The sequence below is a fragment of the Solea solea genome, chromosome 1, assembly GCF_958295425.1.
Source record: "Solea solea chromosome 1, fSolSol10.1, whole genome shotgun sequence".
NCBI classification, from domain to species: Eukaryota; Metazoa; Chordata; class Actinopteri; order Pleuronectiformes; family Soleidae; genus Solea; species Solea solea.
The window spans coordinates 42,480,464-42,501,223 of record NC_081134.1 but is presented as its reverse complement, the minus strand read 5'-3'; the positions used below and the strand labels follow the sequence as shown (position 1 = coordinate 42,501,223).

At 39.1% G+C, this 20,760-nt stretch overlaps 1 protein-coding gene across 4 annotated transcripts in view; it reads left to right on the top strand.

The window, feature by feature from the left end:
• Nucleotides 1–8,483: 8,483 nt before the first annotated feature.
• The window catches only part of ntng1a (netrin g1a), a 241,641-nt gene continuing 229,364 nt past the window's right edge, over nt 8,484–20,760 (top strand). For all 4 annotated transcript variants that reach the window (XM_058624052.1, XM_058624086.1, XM_058624095.1 and 1 more), the window contains exons 1-2: nt 8,484–8,617; nt 9,074–9,204. The gene's annotated coding sequence lies outside the window, so the exon portion shown is untranslated. The remainder of the gene's footprint in view (nt 8,618–9,073; nt 9,205–20,760) is intronic.

The following is a 20,760-nucleotide window of genomic DNA, read 5'->3' as shown; positions in this document are numbered from 1 at the left end:
TCCCCACCTCCGACATCCCTTGCCATGAAATCGGGAATTATTATGGCCGTGAAGTTCTTGCTCACATGACAAGGGTGAAATGTCGGCATGACATCCTAATTTGTTGTCATGGCAACCTGGGGACTTGATGGAGAAGAGCAAAAATGGCAACAAGTTAGATGTGTTGGAGAATCCCAGCATAAAGCAGCTGCTGACAGCTGGTGTCTTTGGGGGAATCAAGTGGAAGGGAAGCATGTTCCCTGATCACAAAAGGTGAAGCATGTACGCTGACATTCTCCCCAGAGCAACATTTGATGACTTTTACCTCAGACAGAGGACACTGCAGACATTTTGGGCGAGTCCTTGTCTTCCACCTCAACCACGACCAAACCTCCCCCCGCCCCCGCCTCAACATATTGCACCTGTTCAATTATTTAGCTGCTGGTCTGTGGTTCGGTCCTGAGCTGCAGTGAAAGCTGTACCTGCCGATTAGAGCGGGGCTTGTCACAGGAGCTGGCCAGATATCAGCATCTTATCATTGTCTGAGAGAAAGAGAGAGAGCAATGCCTTTGGCCACATTACGCGGGAGGAAATGCCATTACCTTGTTGCAGGCTTGTCATTTCCAGCCTTTGCTTTCCTGGAGGCAGCGACGATTTGTATGCATGTGAAGGTGTGTGTGCAACTCGCCAAACACAAATGAAAAAGGCCGACGCATGAGAAGGAAATTCACACTCGAGCTTCATGACTGTAAACTGAATCTCAAACCCTTAATCTTAAAATTTGGATTTCAGGATCATTGTCATTTTTTACTAATTCTAATTATAAATTGAGTAATGTAACAATCGAATATAATCAAAATTCATTATTTACAAATGTATCTTACTAGTATTTAAAACAAAGGCTAAATGATGTACATAAAAGTCATTAAGTGTTTGATATTACACTCCTTTTGCACAGATGTCGTTCCCTGCTTCCTTCACCTCCGATGCAACCATGAAGGTGCACATAGTTTCTGTCAACTGAACTAATTCATTAATACCTTAAAAAATTATCTTATTTTCCCTATTTTTGTGTCTGAATCATGCACAAAAATGAATATCCAGTTGTCTTAAATCACAGAAATATTTGTATACCAGTTATTTGCTGCTGTGCTTTCATAATGATAATATGTGCTCTTACTGTTTTAAGTACACCATTTCTCACTATTATCTGCAGGGTGCAATGATCTGATTGTAAATCAAGCAGAACATATGAATAGCCCATCGTTTCTTCCACTGGGGGGCACTGTTGATGCAAATACAAGGCTCTAACAGATAATCTACCTTCAATGTCCAGGGAACAGTTCAACAAGAGCCTGAGCTCTGCATTGGTCATTTTTTTGGAAGGGGTTGTATCTTGTTAAACTGCTGTTTGTACCAAGAACCACTGCAGTGGAAAGGTCTCCATTTTCCCAGCCCTTCTGTGCTTGTCTGGGGCCAAAAGCTTAAGAAAAGGATTGGAGAAGAGTTACAAAGAACAGTTTGAGCATGTGTGTGTGTGTGTGCAAGGATGCTTGGGTGAGATTTAACCCCAATAATATTACACTTTCCTCCCTGAAGGTCCCACAAAAGACACATTTGATAGTTTGTTTCTTGCTGGACTGTGTGTTTAATGTGTAAATGTCTGTCCTCAATTTCTGGCAAAGATATGCAAATTACACGAGAGTTATTAATCTGAGTGTCACGGGGATTATGCAAATCATTAAGGAAGAGGGGCCAGAGACAGACGGGGGAAAAAAGAGTCCGAACATCAGCAAACTTGTGTTGGCATTCAGCAGACGGAGATATATTTGTTTGAAAGGGTTGGATGGTGGCTGTGATCATCAGCCTCTCTTGCTCTCTCCCGATGCAGCCAGTCCTGGTGAAAAGGTCGTCTTTGTCAGGGTGGTGAGGGCGCGGGCTTGTTATGACGAGCCTGTTGTTTCACGAGGCGAGAGCCAGACGACTCGTTAATGCTGATTTCCCCCTTTTGAACAAGTCCTGCAGCAGATGTCAACGTGACAGCTTGCTCCCACATTAGGAAGCTGTGTAAACATTAATTCATGAACACAAATATGAATAAATCTAGATCAGAATCGTTAGTTGTCATCGAGATCCTTTCTGAACGGGGCCTGAAGTTCATCTTCAGTTATAGATTGGGTTTTTTTTTTTATAGAATGTGCTGACATGCAGGGAAATCAGTTCAAACACAGTATGACATGTATTATTAAACAGCTCTGGAATTATGTCAGTTAATATCAGTAACTCACTGGGTCCGATGTCTTCACAGGTTTTCACCCAGGTGCATACTGTCCTATTAAAACCTATTCAGTGTCCAAATGTCTGCAGGGACACATTTACCAAACATTGCATGGGCACTAATTGCTCATAATAACTAATAATAATGAACAATTTCAGATGAGAAATGCTAGGGAAAAAAAACGTCTAAGCATCTAATAGAGTGTTAATACCAGCTTTTTAAAGAAAGAGGCCAAGGAGAAATGATTTATGATTTATTTTTTTTATAAAAGTCAAAAAAAGAACGATTACTTCCTTGTGATGAATGTGTTTAGAAACTGCTGAGCGTTGCGCTCTATATGTGTTTTTTTCCCCCACAAATATCACGGGATACATGTGTCAAAGACCATCGCTGCCACTTGAAGGCCATTTCTACTCGTCCCTAATCTACCTGTAGGACTTTACAGATTGGAAATGGATCACATGATGAAAGCTTGGTTACCTGCTGTGACTTTTTTTTCCCCCTGCCCTGGTGGACAATTATTGGCAGGTTTCGGGGCCCTGTTGCGAATGGCGAACGAATGCATTTCTGCAGATGACTGTGAGGCAAGGAAAGATTGAATTCTCACTCCCTTCCATCTCTCTCTCTCTCACTGTGTGTGTGTGTGTGTGTGTGTGTGTGTGTGTGATGGGGTAAACGGGTGAGTCTCCTAGAAATAGGCAGTGATAGATGAGGTACATGGAAGAAGACAGCTACCCCTGCTATCCAGCCCGGCTGAATCAGGAAACTGTCTGCCAACTAAATGCCTCAACCCCCCTCACACTCTCACTCTCATTATAATTTTCTCCCTTTCCTCTTGGCCTCCTCTCGTCCTTTGCTTACGAATCAATCGTTTTGTTAGTGCTCACCAGACAGCACATCTTAAGTCATTATGAGATTGTGCTGTATATCACTGCTTAATGAGCACCACACACTGCAAGAATTCCAGGCAGCAGCTAATGGTCAGAAAAAGCTCCAGTTTGTTTCCTTTGCTCTTCTCAGTTTACTTGTGAGTTAATTAAATGTTTACGTACTGTGGACGCTGCCACTTCACGCGACCGATCTGTCAAAAATGATTTGACCGGCACGTTCAAACACATCCGAAATAGCTGTGACATCACCTCAACTGTTCGCCAGGAAATAATTAAGCGCCAGTAGTGGATGCGTCCTGGTGGAAACATTCCAGTTTACACATAAAGACGGGATTTTTTGATTGCTGATTTTAGTTTTTTCCCTGTCTCTCTAACTCACCATGTTCTCGGGCGGATGGCCGAGAGAGCATGGTCCATCACCAGGCCAAACGTAAAGCTAATGACAAGTGGCAGCTGTTTTTGACCTTTAAAAGGGCTCCTTGTTGAAGCCCACTTCTCCAAAGTAAATGTTGTTTTTCGTCCGTTCAGCCATGGCTCTGCTCAGGCCTCTTATTCCAGCCTCTGGGTGCTTCTTTATTCATTGCTTGGATAAATGTACGTGACCCCTTAAAATAACAGGAGCTGCCCCACAGGGCACACATGAGCGATGTGACATTCCGGCTAACCTGAGATGACTTTTAAAGAATACATTGATATGTGAAGGACAGTTGGAAGATGGAGGGAAAGGGTGGAGGATATGAGGGGAGGAGAAATAAACAAAATCAAATCAGTGTAGGCACATAGGTTAAGCAGAAAAGGTTAGAGGTAAAATATGAGTCAAGATAAAAAATAAAAAAAAGTCCTTTTTCTTTTTTGCTACTGGTGGATGGAAGGTTTTAGTTTTTTGACTTGACAGCATATTGCTCTGTTTTGAAGAAGATCCCACGGTTGCCTGAATGCACGCACACATAATCTCCTCTATAATAGAAGGCTCCTTTCACTGTAATTGAGACATACACACACAAACAGTCATCTTTCCATAAAACACCTAAATGCCGCTTTTGAATTTGCATGCGACTGAGGCACGGTCCTCTGTCAAACGCACAGGCGAGCTCTCATCAAGGATTCAGCATTTAATCAGTGGATGTTAATGCTTTACAAACAGCCTCCGTAAAAACGTTAAGCGGAGCTCCTAATTAGCCTATCGTGCAGTCAAAATCACTTCAGAAATAAATTAAACTGAAGGTATTTCAGTGAGCTAATGACCTGCGTTGGTCCTCACAGCCTCACTCTTCTGCTAAGCTGTCATGTTCAAACAGGAGAAATGAATAGTGCTTACTTTGTTCCTCACTTTTTGCCCTGTGGGTAAATATGATATACTTCATCTGTGCATGCGCCGAAGAAGTCAACTTATATCCATTATGTTTGTTTTTGTGTTGCACGGTTTTATATTGTACTTGTGCAGCAACTCATTTTTATTTTTTTGTATTCACCCCAATTTTTTCGTCTGCATTTAGATATTTGTTAAAAGTGAAGCACCTACTCAGTTTATTGTTTATTTATTTGGATCCCCATTAGCTGCCAAAAAAAGATTGCAGCTACTCTACAGTTACACAACAAAAAAGTCTTACAGGCACAACAAGAAGAGGATAACTTTAGCTGTGCTGTTATTGCTCCTTTTTCACAGCTGACACACTTACATGTGAAGACACAACAAGTTTATTTCCACCATTGTGCATTGTCTATGCTTATTTAGGGTGGAAGATGTAGTCGAACCCTCTCCTCCATAATGTACATAGAACTTCTAATTTGCAAGAGCAGGCTTCTATTAAAATACTTAACGAGAATATTATTAGTAAAATGTGCACGGAACACAATGGTTCTATACAAGGTTACACAAATTATTAATTGGATTTTAATCTAATCGAGGTTCAACAACACTATTTAATTATGATTACAAGTTAATGTGAAGTATGTCACGTTGCATTAAGCGTTATTAAGATTAAACACTTTCCAATACCATTATATACCTTTATTATATCAGAATTTAATTCACAGAAATCACAAAAAAGTGACACCACTTGTCTTGCCTGAGAATCCTATGGTTTAAAAATTACATTAGTAGCAATAATACAATAATAATACAATTCCCCCCCCCACTGATTTCAGTATTTCCACATGTGCATTACACATAGGAACTCCTCATAGCAAACGTGGCATTCCCAATTTCCAAATTGTAAATAAAAAGGGGTTAAAAGAACAAATAAAAGATGCAGCTGACAACAACATTTATGGCAACCTGACTGTTCCATACATACAAGTATATTACAAGTTTGACTTGTGATAGCAGGAGACGGCACAGGTGAAACACACTTTGGTTGTGACGGCCCAATTCCATTAAGTTCAGTCGTAAACAGGGTCTGTGATCGAGTATACACAATACCACGACCCTGGACCCAGTCTAGCTAAATGGAATGAAGCCCTCAGAGAGTAACTTGTGAAAAGAGTCCGTAGAAGTCACAAGGCTTCGTCTTTAACGTCTTCCTGGACATGCTGTTTGATTTAAATATGTAATTAATGTGCATTTTTGGCAAAAAGAATTGCGATGATTTCGTTAATTGGTGGTAGTTCTTATTAGCTTAGCTTAGCTTAGCTTAGCTTTGGCGTTAGCAGCCTACATCTGCAGGAAAGCAGCAGGTCAGAGTTAAGTCTCATTGCTTCTTTGGTCGAATTTAACAACTAAGTTTATTTTTTTTTTATATTTATGGTGAATTGTGCGCAGTAAGCAGTGAGGGAAGCAGCTGAAGGACCTCTGGTTGCAAAACACCAGCTAGCCAACAGGTATGTAGCACTCAAGTTGTTGTTTTTTTTAATGAATACATGGTTGGAATTGTAGCATAAATTATGGCCGTTAACAATGTAAAGAGTGTTGTTAATGTCTGTTAATACTATAAGATAAGCTTCTTTAATATTTGAAACATGCAGGCTTTAGCAGAACAGGCACAGGTGTTACTGATAACATACATGAGCTAGCATGCAGCTTGTAACTAAAAGGCATCATTCATTTGATTATTTACACCTGTGTGTTTTTGTTTTGTGACATTTATCGTATTGCATGTCACAGAACATGACTGGGATGGGTGAAATAGGGATATTTTATAAGAATAAGTGTCATAATGTATGCATACATAAAAGTAAGAGTTATTTCTAACCTCATGTAATTGAATGTCATTTCTTTTTAATGACTAGTCATTTAATAGTTCGGTCTATGAATAGGCTGAACTATTCAGGGGGAACCAGAGTGCAATTAATTTGATGCAAACATATCAGAGATTCTTCGTTTGTTTGTTTGAGTGGTGTGCAGATTAATTTCTATTCCCACACTGCATGAATGATTTGAGAGTGATCGCTACACATGACTTGTGTACACACCCCTTTTGTTTGTAATGACGAGGTGTGAACAAATCTGACAATTTGCAATCACTGACTCTATTCGTATTCAGACTGATAAATACTAACTGTAATGGTCACACCTGGAGTTTCTTTGTTCAGCATATTCACGTATTCTTCACTGTTCACAATGTTTACCAAACAACTAGGGAACAAAAAATCGATTAATGCTGCAAAGGAGAACGCAAGCAGCGATGTAAGCTTTGGCCAAAGTTGAATGATAATGAATGTGATGAGTACACTTCCAGGAAAGCCTTGGGCCACCTTCCCTTGCTGTTCGATCAGACACAATACACAAATAGCGGAATAAGCTTTGATTACTCAGAAGTTGGAACGCCTTCTATAGTTTATCCCTGGTACTGGAATCAACAGTGAAGTGTGTTGCCCTAAAAGCTCTCGGAGTGAAAGGGGGCAGCTTTGATGGTAGCTTTCAGTAGAAGGATGTGAGATCTTGGTAGGATCACTTCACACTTTAATGATGTGGACTGGAAGTGCTGATATATTTATCACACGGATCTGAGCGCAAACAACGCAGCCTCAGTATCAAGTGAATGATGAATTGTCCACTTCAGTTATTGATGCACAGAAACTGTTCCACCACACGATCTGTGTTTTTTTCTGAAGCACAGTTTATTTCAAGGAAGCACTTATTGTGATAGCCCCAACAGGACAATGTGGCACTTTGTATTATATATCCTTTAAAGTGTATTTTTTTTTAATGCTCTTCAAGGCTGTTTTAACACAGAATTCCTGAGATTAAGACTTCATCATTGCAACACTATGAATGAAAACCTATTTATCCATCCATCCTTTTTTATCCTTTTAGGATCATGGTGGCAGCTGAAACTACAAATATTAATTAGATAAAGTCATTTGCAATAGCAATGCAGTGTAAAAAGCGATGCAGCTGTCAGCTTTACCGGCAGGTTATTCTATTGACTGTAACTTAATAATGTGATAACAGGCTTTAATTAAATTTGTGTGTCTGCTCAGTGTGCTGTCAGTGCTTCTGTCAAAGATAGTTCGTCAGAGATGAACGACCACTCTGTAACGACAATGTACAAACGCAACTGAATTTTTCTGCAATCACAACAAATCCAGCCAAACAAACATCTCAGTGCTTTGCTACATGTCACTGTTGAGGATGGTATTTTCCAAACTAAAGCTTATATCTCACCGTAGTAGTAAATATTCTGGAACATCCTAAATGTCTGAAGGAGCGGCATCACAGGTCGTTTCTCCCTGCTGTCGCACTGCTCTCAGCAGACCACGGAATAACATGCTACTCATTCTATGTGCACTATAACACTGCAATCCTAGTTCACAAAAACTCATGCTGCATATATTCTAGTTACTTAATGTATACTGTATAGTATATTGTATTTTTATAATCTTAATAGTTTATATATTTTTATAGTCTACATTCATAGATGTGGAAATGTATTTGTTTATGCAAATGTATTGCCTTTGCTGCTTTGACAGTAAATCTCCCCATTGTGGCACTAATAAAGCAGTGTCTTATCTTATCTTATCTTATCTTATATTAATGTTACCAATTTTATCATTTGCAACACAAATGGTGGCACCACATTAACTAGACCACAGTTATGTTATATATTGCTATGTATATTCTGCTGTCTATAATGTACATTCTACATCTCTATTTTAACTATTTTTTATAGTCTAAGTGTAAATATCTTCGTATATTGTAATTTTCTTTTTTGGTAATGCATGTTTATTATTTATTATCTTTATCTTTACTGTCTTGCTGCTGTAACCATGTAAATTTCCCCACTGTGGGACAAATAAAGGACAATCTTATCTTATATTAATGTGTCTGGAATCAAAATAAGAATGGGTTAGGACACATTATCATCAATAATTACCATTGCCTCTTGTTTCAGTGTCTGCTTCCTGTAATGTTTCCCTCCCCTGTGATTACCTGCCCCGCCCTGATGAGTTTCACCTGTTCATCATTATCCCTCCACCTGTGGATTTAGCCTGCATGTGTCTGTTGCCGGTTTGTCTTGTCTGCTGACCGGTAAGTGTCCTTACCCATATTTACCCGTCTTTTGTGTTTTTGTGTCTTTTCTTGCTTTGTGCTTTTTGGAAACCTGTTTTGTTCAAGACTAGTGAAAGGTGTTTTTCTGGTCAAACTGAGACTGTTGTGTTGTCGAGTCGTGCTTTTGAGTCCACATCCAGTGTTTGTTCAGCCTGATTCATTCATGTTGGTGATTTTTATGTGATCATTTAAAACAGTTCTCTCTTTTGCTGTAATTATTTTAGTACATTTCAGAAAGCATAAAAACAAACACACAGTGAACCAAAACTTTTCTTTGCTGGCTATGTATGGTAAATTATAGACCGGCTAATGTTGCTTAGTTGTCAGTGAATACATGCAGTTGTCAGTGTCCAGAACATGTTTCATTGTGATCGTGGCACTTTTACAGTATACAGTTCACTGCACTTTAACTATATGCATGTGTCTTTCTTTCAGGGTATTTATTGAAGAAAGGAAAACAACATCCAGACTGAGTCCTCTCCAAGCCAAGCTGCACGACTCTTTTCATCACAGGATGTGTGCTAATGGAGACGAGTCCCACGTCGGGAGGTTTCCACCTTGACGCGGTACAGTGACTTTTCATTCTTTACACACACCTTCCATCGTACATAGTGGTTGCATTAAATAATAATTTTACTCTGAGGAGTTTTATCAGCACTTGCTGCTGACCCACACTGCCATTATGGTGCTGATTATAATCAATCTCAAATCAATTAGGCAGTAATTGCTGAGTCAATGGGGGAGGCTGGTTAAATATTGATAAGTGTCTAAAAGGCCCATCAGGCGCTATTGACAACTCAGGGAGACAGACAGCACCGGTTGAGCTGATGTGGGAGGGAGGACTGATGGAGAGAGCGCTTCGAGGCACGGGTCATATTCTTGACTACTGCTGGCCACTCTGGTAATCAATGTAAACTTGCTCTCTCTTCGTGGCTGTAAGCTCTGTTCGTAACCTTGATATTAATGTTGGAATTGCCTGCTCTACATCTGTGAACTTATCAAACAAGAGCAGAAACCAATCCCTGCTGCTCACAACTCAACTTAAAAACATGTTTTCATGTATGAACCCATTTTGTGGTTTGGTGACTTCTGTGGTATATCTCTGGATAAAATAGAAATCAAAGAGTTATTTCACATGCAGCTTTAGTTACACAGCATAGAAAAGCTGTAAAGTAATGGATGTTTTCTTATTTTTACCATGTTTTACTAAGTATTGGCCAGTGTTGACTTAATTCTTTTTGCAAATTATTTTGTTGGAAGAGCTTCTCCCCAGAGAAATTGTCATTTATAACCTCAGATAGAACTGAACTGGACTGCCATAATCACTGTCCCTTATTAATTAGGAACTGGAAAAGTAAAACTGTTTTGTCTGGTTTTTGAAGTATTCATCGGAATTACAAGCAATGTTTGCTTGTAACCGGAGGGTTGCACCAGTTGACCCATTGTGTGTTTACTCTGATCTAATTTTCTCCAAGGACATGCAGGTTAATTAACGCGTCTAATTTGCTGATGGGTGTAATGTGTGAATGAACGTTTGTTTGTTTCCAAAATACAGTAGACTGGTGATTGGACTTTGCTTTTTGCCCAGTGTCACTTGGAATTTTCTCCAGATCGTCCATGACTTCCAAAGAATAATCAGAATAGCCAAAAATTAGTTTAAAAAATAAAATAAAATATCAACCTTAAAATATTGATATTATTCAAATAATCTTCAAAGCGGAGTAATTTTTCTTGTCTGTCACACCACAGCTCACCTGAGTGGTAATATTTCTCCCACTATAAAAAGATCAGTGTTTTTTAATTTGAATACAGAACTTTAGTAGCTAAGATCAGCTGTAAATGTGAGTGCCTGATTCAGATCTTTGTCAAAACATACTAGTTTAAACATGCAGGTTGTAGCCTGCAGCCTGCAGTAAGCGGGATGCTGGAAATGATACAGAACAGATGGGAAGAGGGGAAGGAGAATGGCAGACTGATACTGTCTACATCTGGTGAATCAGATGCTAGATCCATATTTATTATGGATATTGGGATCAATACTAGTATGGTCACGTTCAGTTCAGAGTACGGTATCGGTGTTGTCATTGTAAGTTCCGTTATTAGCACCATAGTCTGTACCATTTGATTTATATTGGGTCTGAAGTTTAAAGAAGGGAGATGAGCAAGGACGTTGGCCTAATTATCATTCTGGCTAAACATGCTGTGTCGGTTAAATGGTCTTTGCAAGAGGCGCAACCTCTGGCTGCTTATTGCAGCTACTTCCCGACACTCCCAATCAGCTTGATTGATTGGATCCTAAGCCACTCCCAAACTCTGATTGGCAGCATGATGATAAGGGGGGAGGAGGGAGGGGGTAGCTGATGGAGACATGGAATTTTATCGTCCCTAGCTAATCCAAAGTAAGTTTTTGTTTTTGTGTGTATGTGAGTCGCAGTTGTTGGTCTGCCATAAAGGCAGCATCAGAAAAATATTCATCCATTATAATCTGTCCAGATGCTTTTCTCCAGCTTCCCAAAACTGTCACATCTATCAAGATTAGGTGACTGGTGGAGCCCCCCTTCTCCCTTAAAATGAATCAATCTCTCTGAATGGCTGCAACAACTGATGCCGACTGTCCAAGTGAATCGTGCTTTAACCAACTTTGACAAACATCCCAGGCTCATACCAAAGCACTGATTGGACGGCTAAGCGATTCGTCTTCTGAAGAAACTACTGACAGCCATGTAAGCATCCATCTACATTTGTTTGTCATAGACAGTTAACAGCATTAGCCTTTTGAGAAGGGCTGTTAGCCCATGGTTCCCTATAAATCTTTGCCATTTACAGTCCTAAATCCAAAAGGGAGAACAGGGTGGTTTAAAGCTTTGGTACCTACTTTGATGCTGACCCTTTTGTTTTCTTCACTTGACTTTTTGAAGTTGTTGAAATGATTCCTGTTTAGGATATATAGTGTGACCACTAAGGAATGTGGGGAAAATATTCAATATACACACACACACACACACACACATGCACAATGACTGATACGTGAAGCCATTTGCGGTGTGTTTGAAATGGTAGCAGTATTTGTTAGTGAAATGCCTGTAATTCAAACAATTGAATCACCAAGTACTTGCCAGCTCTTGTCTTTCATTATTTTGAGATGTTTTGTTTTGACATATTATCCCTCCAATGTTAATTAGGATCTTAATCATTATTTGTCTCTGAAACAGTGTCCCAATGGACTAAATATTTTGTAATCGGAGAATTAAGGAGCGTTTAATCTTAAAGGGCTTGTCATGTGGAGTCTCTTTGATGTGAGCCAATTCAAAATGAATGTAACCTGAGGGCACTTAAGTGGAGATTGGGGTTGTGATAAGATGTGCCTCTGGAATATTAGTGCGAAAATGGCACACCGAGTGAAGACTAATCACGTAAAAGATGGCAAATAATGGCAGCAGATTGAATGCCACCTTAAAATTTGTGCTGAAGATTTTCTTGTCCTATGAATCAGAGGTGTCTGTGGAAATTATTCATTAAATATACCAAGTTATTTTAATTTTTTTAAACAACTAATAATTGGATCAAATGTCATTTGACCAGCTGTAGTGAAACTCAATGTCTTGTAGGTTTTCTAACCATAGACATTTTATATTGCTTCATCCCTTCAAAATACTTGCACTTGACTTTACCTTTTATGAAAGCCAAATGACATCTTGCTGAAAGTGATTCATAAATTGCTCAACTCTTTCACAAGGCAATGAGGCAGGAGAGAGCTTTGCACAAATATGCTAAGTGGATACGTTCTGTAGGTGTTTTTGTACCAGTGTCTACAAACAGAGGCTAGAGATGTGCGTGATTAGTAGGGGTGTCATCATTCTGCAAATCCATGATTAGATTTGATTTTCGATTTTAAAGTCAAGCTTGTTTCTCTTTTTTAGCGCAGATTGATCTGCCAATGTTAGTCCCACCCTGTAAACTAGTGTGCTTTTAGACTAGTCAACTGGATTACATTTAAATTGTTGTTTAACCAATACTGAAAGTGCTCGCTAAGACTTAAATGTAAAATTACAAACACCAATGAATTTTTATTTGTGATAGAGGAGGGGTGACATGTGATGGAACTGAGAGCAGATTTACTTCTACCACATCTTCCATTTGGTACAATTCTTATTAATCCACTGACTCTCCATGGGGCTGCTGTTAGTGCCACAGCCACTCACAAACTTACCTGGCCAAGGACACCAGCTAAGAGGAATTTAATCAATGTGATGGATAACATTTTTCTTTACAGCTCTTGTGGCAATTCCCATGTTAGCGATTTGAGGTGACAGTATTTTTCCTTCAAAATGTTTCTACCTATTTTCTACTGGCAAGGTACAAGGTAAAGTATGACCTGAACATGTTTTTTTTTTTCTTTTTTTTTACTGAAGCTTTCAAACCGCGCTACTGTGGATCATCTCGCTAGATTGAAAGACTGATAAGCACCCACATTTAAAATGACATGTCATTTTACCTTTTCAAATCAGTTATTTTAGCCCGAAAGACAGTGGTGATTTCCATGTGTGATGCAACCAAAGTGTACAAGCAGCCTACCGATGATCAGACATTAAATTTGTTCGAGGCGTCTCTGTGGACTGCAAGACAGGGAGAGTGGGTGTTACTCTTATGGCCTGTCTTGTGTTATTATAATGGTTGAGTCTTGTAGTGAGCGATACGTCTGTTTCTTGAAGTGGGTGTGTTTTTGCCTTGAGGGCTTGTTTGTGGCTCAAATGTGAGTCATTATTTCATTATCATTATTTTTAAGAATTTAAAAGTTGCAGAAACAGAAAATCGATCTGGTTTATTTGTGTGCATAGAAGCTGCTGTTTTGATAAATAAAATTAATTTCACATACTACCCACTCAGTGGAAGACTATTGATTTATAGCTTCACCCTAAGTACAAACTTTAGTGTCCTAAAACTATGTGACTGCATTTCTGAATAGTATAATAATATAGCCTTTTTAGGAGTCACTAATTATTCCTATATTCCTAATTGGGCACTATAGAAGTGGGAGAATTGCTGTGCATTCACTGAAATGCACTTTATTTCTTTGCTTTTCTTGGCAACAAGGCAAACATTGTGATTTTCTTTTTAAAGTTTTGTTTCTGCTCAGTTAAATCTGAAGCATAATAAAGCCACATTTGGCTTCCATGCAGCTTTAAGCACAATAAATCCTGTTATGTAGAATGATGAATGTCTCTTGAAAGGAAATCTGCGACTGGCAAGTGATTCAGCCTTTTGGAGGCTTTAATATTATATTCATGAAATTGCAGTTTATATTTTATCATTGCCTTATTTCACACATAGAAAACACAGTGAAAGATGATGTGACTGCAGGAGACATTTGCAGGTTTCCTTATGCTGTAATAAAAGCTAGTGTTCAGCTAATTCATCAATACAGATAGGGGTAATATTCATGGGGGTAGGGGCAGATAGTGGAAGCTGTTTGAATCAAACGACCCTTCCAGATGTGCCATGTAGACACAACATGGCTGTGAAGGAGACTCCTTGACTTATTTATTGTATTTCATGGTTGTGCTGATTTTTAAGTTTGCTGTAAAGAAATCTGTACGGAGAGCTGCATTATTGCAGCACTGTATAATAATGAAGGCTTGACAATGAGCTGTTTTTTTGCTGCCTTTGCCCTCACACGCTGCCACATGCCAGTCACACATGTGAGACTGAAGTGGGATGTGTTCCCATGTGGTATCATGCAGCTGTTCCCTCTAACCTTCCACCTGATGTATAAAAAGATGTCTAATATTTTCTCAAAGGCATTCTACTGTATGTGACCATATTTAGCTTGCTGGAATCAGTGGTGCAGTAAAAACCAGAAATCCAGGATGAATAACCGTTAATCCTCAGATTAGCAGCTCACTGTACAAAAGTCAAACAGTAAGTTCTCCTGACAATCGCATGAAACCAGGAAGACGGAGCGGCAGAGAACAGACATACTGAAACAAAACAGGCCTCCCATGAATATTTATGCTTACAATTGTTTGGAGTCTGCTCTCATTCAGTGGAGCAAAAGTGTGATTGACAGCCAGATTGTAATGGCACAGCTATCAATCAACCACTTGAATGAGCATTATTCCCAAAACCATATGTTGCCGACATGTAGGACACGGCAGTTCCTCTTGGACTCGGTACCATCCTGTATTTTTTACACTTTCATTTGAATGACTAACAAGAGCAACCAAGCGGGTGTTTGTGGCAAGGTCTGAATATTCATTAAAAATGTTAATGCATCATTTTATGTAAATTAGGCACTGAGCCAACATGCAGCACATTCATAAACACCTGTTTGCTTTTGATGTTTTTGCCACAAACTCGCAGTCATTTCAGTCTGCGAAGTCCAACGCTCCACTTAGTAAGTGAGGGGCATGTAGGGGGTGTGAGTCTGTATCTGTGTGTCCCTGATTTAATGAATCTATAGTCGGCACACTTCAAACATGATCAAATCAGCTGAACCTTGAAACCTGAGTGTTTCTTGGAGGATAGGAATTTGTCCATTTATTCACCAAAGACGTGAAAGTCTGCTCCATGAAATATTCAGAAAGCTGTTTTTCCTTGGGATAGATATTAATCATCTATATATAGCCCTCTTTTTATCACTCTTCCCGGATCATAGATGATTTCTGATTCCGGCAATGCATTTTATTAGATGGTGAGAAGAATTGTGGAGAATAAAATATTCATCTGCGCACTTAGTCACCGTGTGTGTGTGTGTGTGTGTGTGTGTGTGAGTGAGGGGGGGGTATGTCATATAATTACCCATAAATAACCAGTGAACTGTAGCTAAACATAGTTCAGACAGAGGCAAAGGCAGCTAAATTGTGATTTCAGAGTCACTTTTAAATGTGGATGGATATAGAAAGGGAGCAGTGCCTGGAGTGATGAAGTGTGCAAGAGGCTGAAGCAGTAAAGATGGAAATATTAGACAATCTTGTTAATACCTGAGGGCCAGACAAAAATGAATTACATACTAACAGTAGCTAAGTGCTAAGGTCATCAACACCTCCAGATGTGTGTGTGTGTGTGTGTAGGAGCCAGAGAGAGGGAGAGGGAGATGGAAAGACAGGAGTGGGTCTCATGCCACTGAACTGAAATTCACACCATTTTCTGTGAAGTAATCCCAGAAGGTACTTGCACAAATGACATTCCATTTTCAAATACAGCCACACACTTTTTCAAAGGTTTTGACAGTTCTACCGTACAAGTACTTGAATTAATGCATTTTCAGTTCAGTGTTAATACCCAGAGTCGTACACAATAGCTGCACAGTATACTGTGTTATATAGAGGTCGGAGGTTATTGGGAGTATTCCTTTTTATCTCGTCCCTAGTGCTGTATCTTGCAAAGGATTGGGATGGGGCCAAACAAGGCACCTTCAAAGAGCTTGGAGGGCTTTGATGAATCCACCTTTTCTTCCTCGTAGATCAACAAAGTCGTGGTCTTTACTTGCTCCAAGGAAGACAAAGTCATTCCTTGAGCTGATAATCTGCTCTTGGAGAATGTGAAATAAGTAAAGAATATGGACAAGAGAAATTAAATCACCTTATTAAATGTGGTATTTCCCTTGCCATTATGATGTGTGACTTTTGATCATTCGGTGCATGTCAAGGTCTGTCTGTTGACATTTGCTTTACATTTTCCTATTACCAGACAAAACTGCATCTTATTAGTTTTTCTTATTCATTATTTAGTACGCAACGTATAACTGGTCAGCTTGTCTGTCACCTTATTATTAAACCAGTAGGGTGTGAATTGCATTCTATTTATGGATTCCATGAACCTCATCACTTCAAACGTGAACATTACCCAAACGCTGGTTAAAATAATTTTCCAAGATACTTTCAGTGGAAACAGGATGGCCTTGAGGAATGACTTGAGATGAGAGAAACTACAGGGAGCTTGCTGCACAGCCAGGGAGCAGGGAAGACCAAAGCGAACCTCTGTGCTGCCGGTTTGGCAGCAGAGTCCCAGGAGACGCGTTTAATGCGAAATCATTAACGTGTATTTAAACAGACCCTATCTTACAGCAGCATACATGTGCAGTAATCGGATTGCTCCATGTTAAATAAATTTAGTAAAAATCAAGATCAATCTATCTTACCTTCCAGCAGCCATATGTCAGCAGCCTCAATGTTAGAGCTCACAGGGCAGCAACATTTAATTGATTGATCAATTATTCATTCATTATTCACTGATAATCAAAATATCAATTGTTTAATAACTGATTAATCTTTGGACTTCTTTTTTTTTTAATTAATGACATGTTCTCCAATTTTTCAGGTTCTTAAGTGAATGCTGAACACTTGATTTGTGGATAAACAAGACATTTCAGAACATCATTATTTCGAAGTCTGAGACACATCAACATTTTCTTACATTTCTTGGGCCAACTAACAGATTAATTGATTAATTTGTTCCTCAAATTTGACCTGTACATTGATTTGCACCATTCTGTTACTCTTTAAATATATTAAAGTATGCAAAAAGTAATGCACATCAGTGTGTTTGTAATGTGGAAGACCTGGAAACTGATCCAAGGCCTCGTTAAAAGTAAAGTAAAGATGCAAGTCTGTGAATTCAGTTGACCCAGTGATTGACAGGTAATATCTCTGAAGCGGCGAGCAGGAGCACACAAGCAACAAGTTAACATCAAAGTTTCAAAATCAAAACAAAATCCCTGACTTCAAACCTATGATTAGTAGTTAGTTTATTGTCCCCACCGTTTCTGTACATTTCCATGTCTCACTTTGACGATATGGCTGCAGAGTGTCACGGTCATTTCTCTGTGCATGTTTACACTGAGTCCCTCAGAAAATCTAAGCTGCCTATCTCCACATTGAGATGTGAGTGCTGACATAGTGAGTGAAAAAGAAAAGTGTAGCTCAACTAAAGATTTCCCGGCAGACTTTCAGCACCAGGTAACACTGCTCCCCGCTTAATTGCACCTCACGGTTAAGAGTCATTTTCCCAGGTCCGGGATGGGGCTCTGGTCTTGATTTGCTTTTTAGCAACCCCTCAGACCGCCACACTCTCCAGACAAGGCTATATTAGACTTTAATTAATTCTGTGGCTAGCAATACTCAAAGGTAATGGCAATGCGGTATGCAATTCACAGAGCAGGTCTGTGGTGCTGTAATGAATAACATGGCCTGAGTTCAGAGTAAATGTCTACCATGGGACACTGCATGAGCTTAATTTGAGGGAATTCTGGATGAACTTTGAACTCTGTACCCTGTTTGGCTTAAAGAATATAGTGTTTACAAGTATTTAATACACGTTAAAGGGACTGGTACTGTTTGCCATGAGTTTTCAGTGCTTTCTTTTGTAATTTAGTTGTCTAAACTTAAGAAAAAGAAAAGAAAAAAAAAAGAATATACAAGCTGTGTTGTTCCCTGTCTGTGCTTTTTAAAAACATTTTAAGAGATTATCTTAATTTGCAAATCCATCACAAAGGATCATCTCATTGCCACTGATGAAAACACCAACACTGCACATTCTTTTGGATATTAACACTTTCTTCCCACAAGATATGATGAGTTACAACTTCAGAGGGAACTCTAAAGTCTCTCTTTTACAGCAAAGTAAAAGCTTGGCACATCACCATGGCATGTTTTGCCTCTTTGGTCACAGATCAACAAGGAGGGTAAACATGAGTAGGTTCTGTGCAGTTCACTAGCTTTTAGATAAAATGAGTAAATACATTGATTTTTTTTTTCCCAACAATATAGTTTATACTGTTTAGTATACAGGTTGCCCTCGTCATAGCAAAAATAGTCTCCTGTCAAATGCATGCTAAGGCTGGATCAAAGCCGCTGACTTGTAACACAAGTTTGATGAGTGATGTGTTTTTGAAAGACTATCTACCTTTCGAAATGTATAATTCTATAGCTTTGTAGTCATAAATGTTTAGACATTCATGGTACGTATGGTGGGTTATACTGAACTATTGACTTTAAAGTTATACCTCAAAACAGAACTTTGTTTTTTCTTATTATATTTTTCATATATGAATTAATACAGTATATAATAGGGATAACAGGGTTTGACAAAAAACCTTGACAAACGATATCTTATACCTGAGGCCTTTTGCACCAAAGTAGAATTAAGATATCCAGGATACGGAGGAAAGCCGGCCTTAACCTATGCTACTAAGTTAACCCTGGCTTAGTCTGTTGCACGACCGTCAAACCAGGATGAGAAGGCGCAGCTTGGCTTAAGTGTGCATTCACGTCTCTTTTAAGTAGACCATAGTCAGTCACAGATTTACTGATTCAGAAATGGAGAAGATGTGTGGTCACCAAGCAAACAGCTTATAATGGAAATTATGACGAGATGAAACACTTGATACATGAAAAAGAAGACGATACATTCGCTTTTGATAAGATCAGAGAAAAAGTCTGGCTGAACTGCGGACCGACTGGATGCATAAATAGCCCAATATAAATACTGAGAGCCTATTGGAGCTAAATAAAATATTTCATATTTACTGGTTGGGACCAGGCTAACGGCAAAAAAATAAATCACCATGGTAACAAGTTCAGCCAGGATAAGTAACATAGCCCGGCTAAATCCCTTATCCTAGTTCAGTGCAACAGGGCGCTGGTACAGTGCAGTGGTTTCTAACCAGTGCAGTTGTCAATAATGAGGTTAAAGGACTAATAAATTGATATGTACTTCTGTCTCTTCCTCCCCTCCATTAGTTATACTGCTGATTCAACTCATAATCTAAACTCTCTATTATTTGTATCGTAGCTGCACATCATGTGAGATTGTGCACTCCTGTCCCATCACCGTCAGCGTCTGACACTTGTTCTTGAATTGAGACCTGACTTTTGCACATTTCTTTAAAGTTCCTGAAGCTGAACACTGCTTTTTCCAGCCTTGATTTGTTTTGATTCTGCGTTTATTCTCATCACGTACCTGTACCTTGTGCATGAGCAGATCCATCTCCTCAGCAGAGAATCGTTCACTTCTCCAGTTTCCTGCAGTCACCATTTAAAAAGCAATGCTCCTGACAAAAGCACACCTGGCTTTTAAAGGGAATGACAAGCAGAACTCTGATTAGTTTACTCGAGGTTACGCCCCAAAACACACCTACGAATAATTCAGACAGGACATTCAGAATGGACTTTTGACTATGAGCTATAGATATCTGTTTGCACTTCACTACAATTGTGGCACTGGTGCTCACTGCTGGAAATCTTTTCCAGTGCAAGCACAAAATTTAGGAGCATAGCATAAATCATCATTCAATCCGAACAATATTACTTTAAAATGCTTAACAGACAATTTAAGAAAATAACAATGAGCTGTTTTGTTGATTTATTTAAGGAAAAGCTGACAAAGTGAAGATAATCATTTTCCATCAATAATTTTCCCATCACCAATTATATTTATCATATAAAATTATCATAAATTTGATTTAAACCTAGTGTTAAAACTATAGGTACTGCAACACACTTCACGTGTATATGGTGGGGTTGTTCGTTATATATTATGGTCTATGTGTTAGATTAGATTCCTCATGAGTTGCTGTAGTCAGGGTCAGTCACAAAACAAACAAACAAACAGAGCATTGGATGCTCTCTCATGGGAAATTCTAGCTTACTGGCTCACCTACTATAAACAGAGGATTTGATGTTCCTTGACACCTTTTCCTGCTTTATTTTGATAATTGTACATACCAATAATCACGTTTTAAAGGCATTTTTCCCTCTTCAATCAGCAGACGGGTTGGTTCATTGTTAGCACCTGTGGCACCGTGAGTTAAGTCAAGATGGCCTGTTTTGTATCTGCACTGTTGTCTGCATGATTCTTGCCTTATAAGTCTTAATTTAAGAGTGCATGGGTTTTGAGGAAACAATGGCCTCGGGACTGGCACTACGAGTACAATGTGCCCCCCCCAAATAAATCATTAAGGCTTTGGGATGTGTCTTGTTCAGAGATGCATGGGCATTTAGACAAGAGGAGCTGCGGATCAAACGTCAACCCTTCCTGCTGTAAGATGATCACACTGATCCACTGCTGTCCCAAAGTTCTGTTTAGTATCATTATGTTAATTCAATATCATACTGTGAAATTCT